The sequence below is a fragment of the Chionomys nivalis genome, chromosome 3 (assembly GCF_950005125.1).
Source record: "Chionomys nivalis chromosome 3, mChiNiv1.1, whole genome shotgun sequence".
Lineage (NCBI taxonomy): Eukaryota > Metazoa > Chordata > Mammalia > Rodentia > Cricetidae > Chionomys > Chionomys nivalis.
In genome coordinates, this window is record NC_080088.1 from 11,024,290 (window position 1) to 11,034,292 (window position 10,003).

Genomic DNA, 10,003 nt, shown 5'->3' on the forward strand with positions numbered 1-10,003 from the left:
TTGTGAGTGCTGAAATCACCTGCAGCAACATGAAGTCAGAAGGGACAAGGCTCTTTGTGGCTCCTCGCCTGGTCCTTGGGTGTTGTGGCAGGGTGAGGGGGGTACTGAAGACCTCACTGTATGTAATAGCACCACCATGCTCCTCAAGGAAGTTCCTGAACAAAGAGATGTAGTTGTGAACATGTTCAGGAATGTCCAGAAATCATTGTGTCTATCTACTGCCCTACTGACAAGAGCTAATGAGGGGGTGGGGGACAGTAGGTGCCAAAGCCACATTTATGCTGTTTGTTTGTTTGTTTCAGGACTGGTATATGACTTTTCTCACCACCATGACACCATAGTGACAAAAGCAACATCAGAGTTGGACATGGTGGTGCATACCTTTAACCCAGCACTCAGGAGGCAGAGGCAAGTGGATCTCTGTGAGTTCGAGGCCAGCCTGGTCTACAGAGAGAGTTCTAGGTGGCCAGTCAAGGCTACATACAGAGTAAGACCCTGGTCACAAGATAGATAGATAGATAGATAGATAGATAGATAGATAGATAGATAGATAGATAGATAGGGAAAAAGGAAAAAAAAGAGGCAACTTAAGGAAGGAAGGCTTTGCTTTGCCTCACAGTTCAAGGGTATGCCCATCAGTCATGGCAGAGAAGGTGTAAGGAGCTCTAGCTGTGGTTGCAAGAGGATAAGGTGGCAGCAGGCCACACTGCGTTCCTGCTTTCCCCCTTTAATCCAGTCCATACTCTAGCCTGTGGGACGGCTACTGTCAGCATCTCTGGGGTGATCCCTACAGATGTGCCCAGAGGTGTGTCTCCCAGGTGATTCTGAATCCAGTCAACTGGACAAAGAAGAATAATCCTCACAACAAGCTTCACAAATTTTACTATGTGCCCAATGCTAAGATATCATACAATGAGCTAACATGTGATGCTTTGATCACATTCAAGCAATAAAAGTTTGCTTTGAGTCAGAGGGCAAAGCTAGCCACTTGCTGAGCAAAATTAACCATAGAGGTTTTGGAGAACTGAGGACAGATAGGAGACAGGAAGTAGTAAGGCGGGTCTGTGAGAGGATCTCAGTTTTTTTGGATGGGGGAACGGGAGAGATGGGAGGTCACTGGTCACTTCTCTGCTACTTCTCTGATCATTCAGGTTCTTACCCCGATACCTGACTCTTGATTTTTTTTTTATTGATAAAGAATAATTAGATAAACATGTCAGCTCGTTGTATGATATCTCAGTATTGGGGCAACCTTGAACTTGAGTCTGGAAGAACCTAAGGAGAGCGAAGGGATTTTGTTCAAGTGTCTCAGCAGTGAGTTGTCCCTACTTGTGTCTTCTCCTTTCTGCCTGCCCAAGAGACGGGGTTGCCAGCACTGGGAGACCTGAACAAATGGAACTAGGACACAGTGAAGGTCGGAGAAAAACAACACAGAAGGAGGCCCAGCAGTGGAGAGAGGGATGGGGGATGGGGAGGTCCAGCAGTCAGAAAGAGGGTGGGGATGGGAGGGGGAGGCCCAGCAGTTAGAGAGAGGGGTGAGGTGGGAGGAGGAGGCCCAGCAGTCAGAGAGAGGGTGGGGATGGGAGGGGGAGGCCCAGCAGTCAGAGAGAGGGGTGAGGTGGGAGGAGGAGGCCCAGCAGTCAGAGAGAGGGTGGGGATGGGAGGGGGAGGCCCAGCAGTCAGAGAGAGGGATGGGGGTAGGAGGAGGGGACTCAGAAGTCAGAGAGAGGGGTAGGGTGGAAGGGGAGGCCCAGCAGTCAGAGAGAGGGTGGGGATGGGAGGGGGAGGCCCAGCAGTTAGAGAGAGGGGTGAGGTGGGAGGAGGAGGCCCAGCAGTCAAAGAGAGGCCCAGCAGTCAGAGAGAGGGATGGGGGTAGGAGGAGGCCCAGCAGTCAGAGAGAGGGATGGGGGGTAGGAGGAGGGGACTCAGAAGTCAGAGAGAGGGGTAGGGGTGGAGGGGGAGACCCAGCAGTCAGAGAGAGGGGTGAGGTGGGAGGAGGAGGCCCAGCAGTCAGAGAGAAGGGTGGGGGTGGGAAGAGGAGGCCCAGCAGTCAGAGAGAGGGCTGGGGTGGGAGAAGAAGGCCCAGCAGTCAGAGAGAGGGGCTGGGGAGGGGGCCACAATCAGTCAGTGTTCAGATTCGCACAGAACAACAGAAACAGAGACAAAGGAGAATGCTTAGAGGAGAACAACGAAGAAGTTCAAACTCAGGTCTAAGAACATCCCAAGGCTAAAAAAACAAATTATAAACTCCCAACTCACAGTGCATGAAATGAGTTAAAAGAAAGGAAGGCAATACTGTGACCCCAAAATAGTGGTGGAAAATACCTAATGGAATAAATATCTCAAAGCAAAAGAGAAAATATAACTAGGTACAAATTACAAAAGGAAACAACTTTGGAGGGGAAAATGACCACAGGCCAGAAATCCTAGATTCAAATCACCTGCCATACACATCGTGACAGAGGTTCTGAAGCATAGAGGAAAACAAAGAGGAAAAATAAAGGAGGGAGATGATGAGCAACTGACAGATGAGAGAAAGAGAGTACAGAATCGATAGTGCCATTAAGATGATTAGGAAGAAAGATTATATTGAGATTCACAATAGTAGGGAGAGAGACACGTGGGTTGCACATAGAAATAGAGCCATACACACCTTCATAACATTGCACATGGATAATGACACACCACCTAGGAATGCGCATAAAGCATTAGTGAGCTCTATGAGGATGAAACCAGTAGTAACCGCATGCACCGAGGGGGGAAACCAAAGTACAAAGCATTTAATTAGCGGACCCGTGAACACAGAATCAGGGCATCCAGAGCCATGATGCAAATCCAGATCATCTGGCTTTAAAATAGCGACCTTGGGGTATTCTTCATTCTCAAATAGGAACTCTTAAAAGACAAATATCGGACATGAAGAGACTGGAGGGAAAGGGGTACATTTATGTGTGTGTGCTCGTGTGGATGGAGGCCTAAAGTTGATGCCAAGTTCTGTGTGTGTGTGTGTGTGTGTGTGTGTGTGTGTGTGTGTGTCAAGTGAGTGTATGTTTGGGCATAAGCCTGTGATAGTCAGAGAACAACTCCTGAGGGTCAGTTCTCTCCTTCTACCGTTGGGTTCCCAAGACTGAACTCATGGTCAGGAAGCACTTCACCCGCTGGCCCTTAAGAATTTTTCTAATACAATTTATTTACTGTGTGTCTTAGTTAGGGTTTCTAATGCTGTGAAGACACACCATGACTATGGCAATCTTATACGGGAAACATTTAATTGAGTTGCTGGATTACAGTTCAGAGGTTCAGTCCATTTTCATCATGTCAGGGAGCACGGAGCGTGCAGGCAGACGAGGTGCTGGAGAAGTAGCTGTGAGTTCTACTTCTTGCAGGCAACAGGAAATCAAATGACACACTGGGAGGTGTCCTGAGTATAGGAAACCTCAAAGCCCTCCCCCACAGTGACACACATCCTCTAACAAGGCCACACCCACTTCAGCAAAGTCACACCTCCTAATAGTATCGCTCCCTATGAGATTATAAGGCAATTACATTCAAACTACCACAGTGTGTGTGTGCATACGTTTGTGTAGAGATCTCCATGCCATGGCATTCATGTAGAACTGACTTATGGAAGTCAGTTCTCTCCTAGCGTGTGGGTCTCAGGGATTGAACTCAGGTCATCTGGTTGGTCAACCAGAACCACTGAGCTATCTCACAGCCCTACACACACACACACACACACACACACACACACATTTTTTGTAGACAAGGTCTCTCAGTTAACTTGGAGCTCACCAGTTCATCTAGGCTGACCGGTCCAGAGCCCTAGGGATCCTTCCATTTCCACAGCAGTGGGTTCCAGACACACACCATTGCACTCAGTTCTTAACGTGGGTGCTAAGGATCTGAACTCAAGTCTTTGTGCTTGTCGGACTTCTGCCTAGCTCCTGTGGAGTGATTTGAAATTATGTATGGTGATGGCTGCAGCAATATTCTTTGAGGGTAGAACTGCTCTGGTTATCGTGGTGAGGGGCTATCTGTTGTGATTCCATATGAATTTTAGGACTAGTCGTTTTAGTTTGGTGAAAAATATCATGGGAGCTTTTTTATGGAGATTACATTGAACTTGTATATTGCTCTGAATATTAATTCTGATAATCTATAAGCAGAAGCGGTCTCTCCACCTTCAAGTACTTCTTCAGTTTTCTCCTTCATTATTTTAATTTTCAGTGTAGAGACATTTTCCTCTCCTTGGTTAAGTTTACTCCGAAGTCTTTGGTTTTGTTTTGTGTGTGTCTGAAGTTACTACGAGTGGAATTACCATGGTCTTTTTCCTCTACATGTTTATTGTACATGTATAGGGGAAACTGCTGGCTTTTTTTAATATTTTGTGTCCTGCCACTTTGCTGAAAGTTTTGTTCAGATCTAAAAGTTTTCTGGTAAGGCCTTTAACATTTCCGAGCACGGGATCCTGCCATCTAAAACAGAAATGGCCTGGTTGTGTCTTCCTACCTTATCCATTTATTATTTCACTCATTGCTCTACCTAAGAGCCCACACGCTAAGCTGAAGAGTTGAGTGCACTCTCGTCCAGTGCCTGCTTTAGACGAAATGCTTCCAGTTTTCCCCCATTTAACATAATGTTGGCTGTGAGTTTGTCCTGTGTAGGCTTTATTACGCTGGAGCTCATTCCTTCTATGTTATAAGCAGTTTCAACACTGTGTCTATTCCTGAGGCTCCATCTTCCATGGCAGATAATTTCTCTTCATAAGTTAGATTGATATAACTCAGAGTTTGTGGACATTGTCCCCGCTTAGCTCTCAGCTGTAAAGTCTAGCGTACCATGGTTCTTTCTTCTCTGATAAATTATCCCTTAGACGGGACTGGTCAAAGCCTTCAGTAAGAGCAGAACCTGGCGCTGAAAGGACTGGCAGTGAAGGAGACAGGTCCTGTGTATGGATGGAGAGACACAGTGGGAAGCTAAGTCCTGCTTTAACTGGTCTACCACTCTGTGCGGTCTGAGGCCTGTTGGGGGATGGGCTGCTTGTGGCCGCCCCGCTAGCTTAGCCCCAAAATAACCACACAGAAACTGTATTAATTAAATCACTGCTTGGTCCATTAGCTCTAACTTCTTATTGGCTAAGTCTTACATATTAATTTAGCCCATTTCTATTAATCTGTGTATCGCCAAGTGGCAGTGGTATACCGGGTAAAATTCCCAGCTTCTGTCTCTGGTGGATCCATGGTCTCTCTAACTCTTTCCTTCTCCTCCCAGAATTCAGTTCCATCTTCTCCGCCTACCTAAGTTCTGCCCTATCAGGCCAAGGCAGTTTCTTTATTCATTAACCAATACAAGAAACATACAGAGGGGACTCCCACATCAGAGGTTCATGAGAGCTTGTGTTCTTAGATGTAACAGAGGCAAGGAGTGGTCTGTACAGGGTATGCACACATGCGCACACTCACATACACACACACATGCACACACAGACTTGGCACTTGTGATTACAGTCTCCGTTCTGAGTGTTAGGAGCTCAGTGGAGAGCAGCAGGAAGAATTGTATCTGCTGAAGGCTAATCACCAGCATGGCATGGGAGCGGGGCATCAGGGAAAGGGGAGATGAACCTGTAGGCGAATTTTCCAAAGAAGCACAACTTTTAGTGCTGGAGACAAAGAAAGCTGGTCAGAACCAGCCCAGGACTCATCAGCAATTAACTGGGTCTGTGGAAGCTGCACAGATGGGCAGAACTCACATGGCCCCCAGAGGAGCAGGAACTTCCAAAGACAATTCTTTTCCCCTTGTCAAGAATCGCAACCTTCCCAGTGTGAGACTGCCTACAAACACCAGGCCTTTGCACAGTGCAAAGGACCCAGAGTCTCCCCCAGGAAAGCTGGCTACCTACTAACTTAATTAGTGTGAGGGAACTCGGTGGGGGGGGGGGTAGTACGTTAGTTCTGTATGTCCCAGAGAACCGGCCACTGAGTGTCTAAGGCACGAGAAGACTGCAGGAAGGATGCTTTAGGAAAGATGCACATGCATAAAGAATGTCACTAGGTGGATGGGGATTAGCTGGAGGACTCACTGCAGGTCATAGCAACGGTACCTTAGGCATGATGCTTCCTGAAGTGCTGTAACAGGAGAGGCTGAGCACACGGTCTGTACTCGGACAGGTCAACCAATACCCAGCCCTTTCCTGTGTGTGAGTCCAAATGTTCCTGGCTTGGGACAGTGTCGGGTTTCCGTCCTGGAAGGGAAGGAAGTTCTCAGATTCAAAGTGAGTAGGTAGGCTGTTCAGAGCAGTCTCAGAGAGCCGGGATGTCTTCACAAGAATTGTTTGTTCTGTCCACAGTGAAGGGGAAACGAAACAACGGCAATGCTCGTCGCCAGGGAAGAAATCCATACGTTTAGAATTATGGGATGGGGCTCTTCTCCAGAGACTGCCACAGTTTATATAACCACAGCTCTCACTTTGAGGAGATATGAGAGATTACTCTGATAGGAAAACAGAAATAACCTCAAGTTAAAAAGGGAAAGGAAAAAAAAAAAAAACAAAGGGAGACATGATTAAGTGCACATGCTATTTTCCCAGAGAACCTGGGTTTCTATTCCAGCACCCATGTCAGGTGGCTCACAATTGCTTGTAACTCCATCTCCACAGTGATCTGACACCTCTGCACTGGCACTCACATATATGTGCACATGTATGAACACAACACACTTTAAAAAGTAAAATTAAAAATGTTTAAAAAGAAAAAATTAGGCACTAGGTGTATCTCAGCTAATAGAGTCTTTGCCTAGCATGAGGCCATGACATTGAGCCTCAGCCCTGCACAAGCCAGGCTTGGCGGTGCACACCTGGAGTCCAACTCTTGAAAGGTAGAGATAAGAAGATCAGGTCATCTTCAACTCTACTTGGGCAACATGGTAGATCTTCAGGAAAAAGAGAAGCCTGAGGTGCCCTTCCGTGATGATGGTGTAAGCTGTGTCTGGTTATTCCTTGCGCCTCTGTACCAGTCCAGTTGGGGAAAATGGTTTTCTATGTCGGGGCCCACGGGCCTTGACAGCAGAGGACTTAGAGATCACATGATTTAACTGAGAGCAGCTGAGTCCGAATGCTGTGAAACTTGCACGGCCTGCAGCAGGTGTGCCAGCTCCCTGTGCATGCTGTGCTGCCACATAGAGGATGCAGGAGGGAGAACTGCTCTCTAGGACGAGAAAACCACCTGCTGCCCTAGCACTCAGAGGCCGAGGCAGGAGGATCCTCAGCTCAAAGCCAGACTGGGTTGCACTGTGAGACTTGGTCTTGTTGGGAGCTCCTTCAGCCAATAGCCGCTGAGATACCAGCCCATTGGGACGTGGTCTCTCTCTCTTTAAAAAAACGTCTGCTTGCTCTCTGGTTTCTGGCTCCTGTTGGGAGCTCCTTCCGCTCCTTCAGCCAATAGACGCTGAGATACCAGCTCATTGGGGCATGGTCTCTCTCCCTTTAAAAAAGTGGCCACTTCCCTCCGCTTGCTCTCTGGCTTCCGGCTCTGCTTCTGGAATGATGTGGGAGTGACTTCTTTCTATCTGTTGCTTTCATTGGTTAATTAATAAAGAAAACTGCTTGGCCTGATAGATAGGCGGAATAGACTGAACAGAATGCTGGGAAGTAGGGAGGTGAGCCAGATGCCAGAAGCGGAGCCAGAAGCCAGAGAGCGAGCAGAGGGAAGTGGCTGCTTTTTTAAAGGGAGAGAGACCACGCTCCAATGGGCTGGTATCTCAGCGCTATTGGCTTAAGAAGCAGAAGGAGCTCCCGCAACACGGTCTCAAGACTACTACTGCTACTACTGCTACTACTGCTAATAATAATAATAATAATAATAATAATAATAATAATAATAATAATAAATAGGGCAGGCTGTTGGAGGAGGGGATTACCGTGCTCAGGAGCAACTGATGTTCATTGAAATATTCCTAGCTGCAATGAACATAATCAAAGGAATCAAGCTCACTTTGTTACAACTTAGCACGGAACTCTAAGGACAGAGGGCTGGAAAACATGGAACCACAGAAAAGGACAGCATGGTCAACAGCATGGTCACTATCCCTATGTCTACCTGCTCTGAGGGATCTTAGCTTATTCCAACTGGTTGTTCTCCTAGGCTTTGTGTGTGAGTTGCAGCGACTTTTCCAGACCCTTTCACTGTACCTTCAAATCTTCTAACATTTTTAAACATCATCTCACACTCAAAACAAGAAGACCAGTTCACTAGACCTTGGGAAAACAGGTCCAAGTTGCTGTACGGGGGAAATCTGCACAGAAGCAATGTCAAAATTCTACCTGCTACATTGGCATCCTTAAATTTTTAAAGGATGCTTAAGGTCATGCGGATGGTGTCCTAATCACAGCTGAGGGTCCCATGAATGCACAAGTAAGGAAGATGCACAGGGGTCTCTTTTCAAAACAAAGGAACCAACAAGAGATGCCCTTTGCCAGGCAGCTTGAGTTAACGCTTTCTAAACTTGGCTGTCAGAGTTATCTTGCTTTTCCTTAACAGCTCTGCCACTTTGTGGTGGGAGAATACACACACGCGATTTGCTTCCTCTGGAATTTAATTTCTGTCTTTGGGGGAAAAAGCAGGAATGATAAAGTCTTTCTTGTGTATTATAAGGGTGAAGATGACTTATTTTTAAAAGATATTGCAAATTATATACAGTGAAAATACAACAAATTTTTGATTTTCTTATGTTCACCCTGTGTGCACAGCATGAGAGTGGGTCCTTTGTAAGAACAAGCGTTTCTTACCACTGAGCCACCTTTCTCTACCCAACTTTCATCTCTCACACGGTGACTCACAACCACCCATAACTTCGGTTCCAAGAGATCCAGTGCCCTCTTCTGACCTCTGCAGACACCAGGCACACACAGGGTGAACATACATACATTATGCAAGCAGGAAAAAAGTAAACAAATAAAATATAATGAATCTTTTAAATATCATCTTTAAAAGAAACAGCATCTTTCACTTCTAAGAGAAAGGGGTACTCGCTGATGCTATCAGAACCACGTACAGTGAAGGTAGACTTCAGTCCCATTCACTACACGTCAAGTGCGGATGCCAAAGGGTAGTCTCAGGCGGCATTCCCAGGACCTGCCCACATTGGTTTGGTTTGGTTTGGTTTGGTTTGGTTTGGTTTGGTTTTGGATAGGACCCTCACAAGGACCTGGAGCTCACCAAGTTGGCTAGCGTGGCTGGCCAACAAGCCGGGGGACCCTTCATCTACACCTCTCCAGCACTGTGATCGCAAGCTGGGTCACCACGTGCCGCTGCGTCACCGCGTGCGGCGGTGTCACCGCGTGCAGCTTTTTCCTTTGGTTTGGGGATCACACTTGAGCCGTCATACCTCCACGGGAAATACCTTACCAACTCAGCTCTCTCCCTAGCTGCAAGAAGTGAGCAGTGCAGTCTAAGTAATATGAAACCTGATGTTTTCCTAATGGGTTCCTTAAACTGGGCCTGGAGAAATCACTCGGTGAGAAAGGACATTTGTTGCACAGCATGGGGGACTGAGTTCAGATCCCCAGCAACTGCACAAAAGAGAGCCAGCCATGACCATAAAAGTCTGCAACCACAGCACTGTGGGGGGCAGAGACGGGATCACTGGGCTTGCTGGCCACCAGCTTATCGCCAGGTTAGTGAGAAGACCCTGTCTTAAGGAAATACGGGCTATAGCAGACCTAGATGTTTTGCATGATCTTCTGGCCACTGTATTTACATGCATAGGTGTATGCACCTGAATGCACATGCACAAACACCACACACACACATAAATGACACACATACTCTCAAATAATAAAATAAAATGGATTCCCTAAATATGCAGACACAACCATTCACCAAGTCTACAGTTTGCTTTGATAGATACTTCCATGACATCTCAGCTAAAATCTGGGAAAAGGAAGAAAAAGGGCTTTCCTACTTCTTTGAGTTCCAATATTATGGCATTAATGGCTAACCCCCTTCGA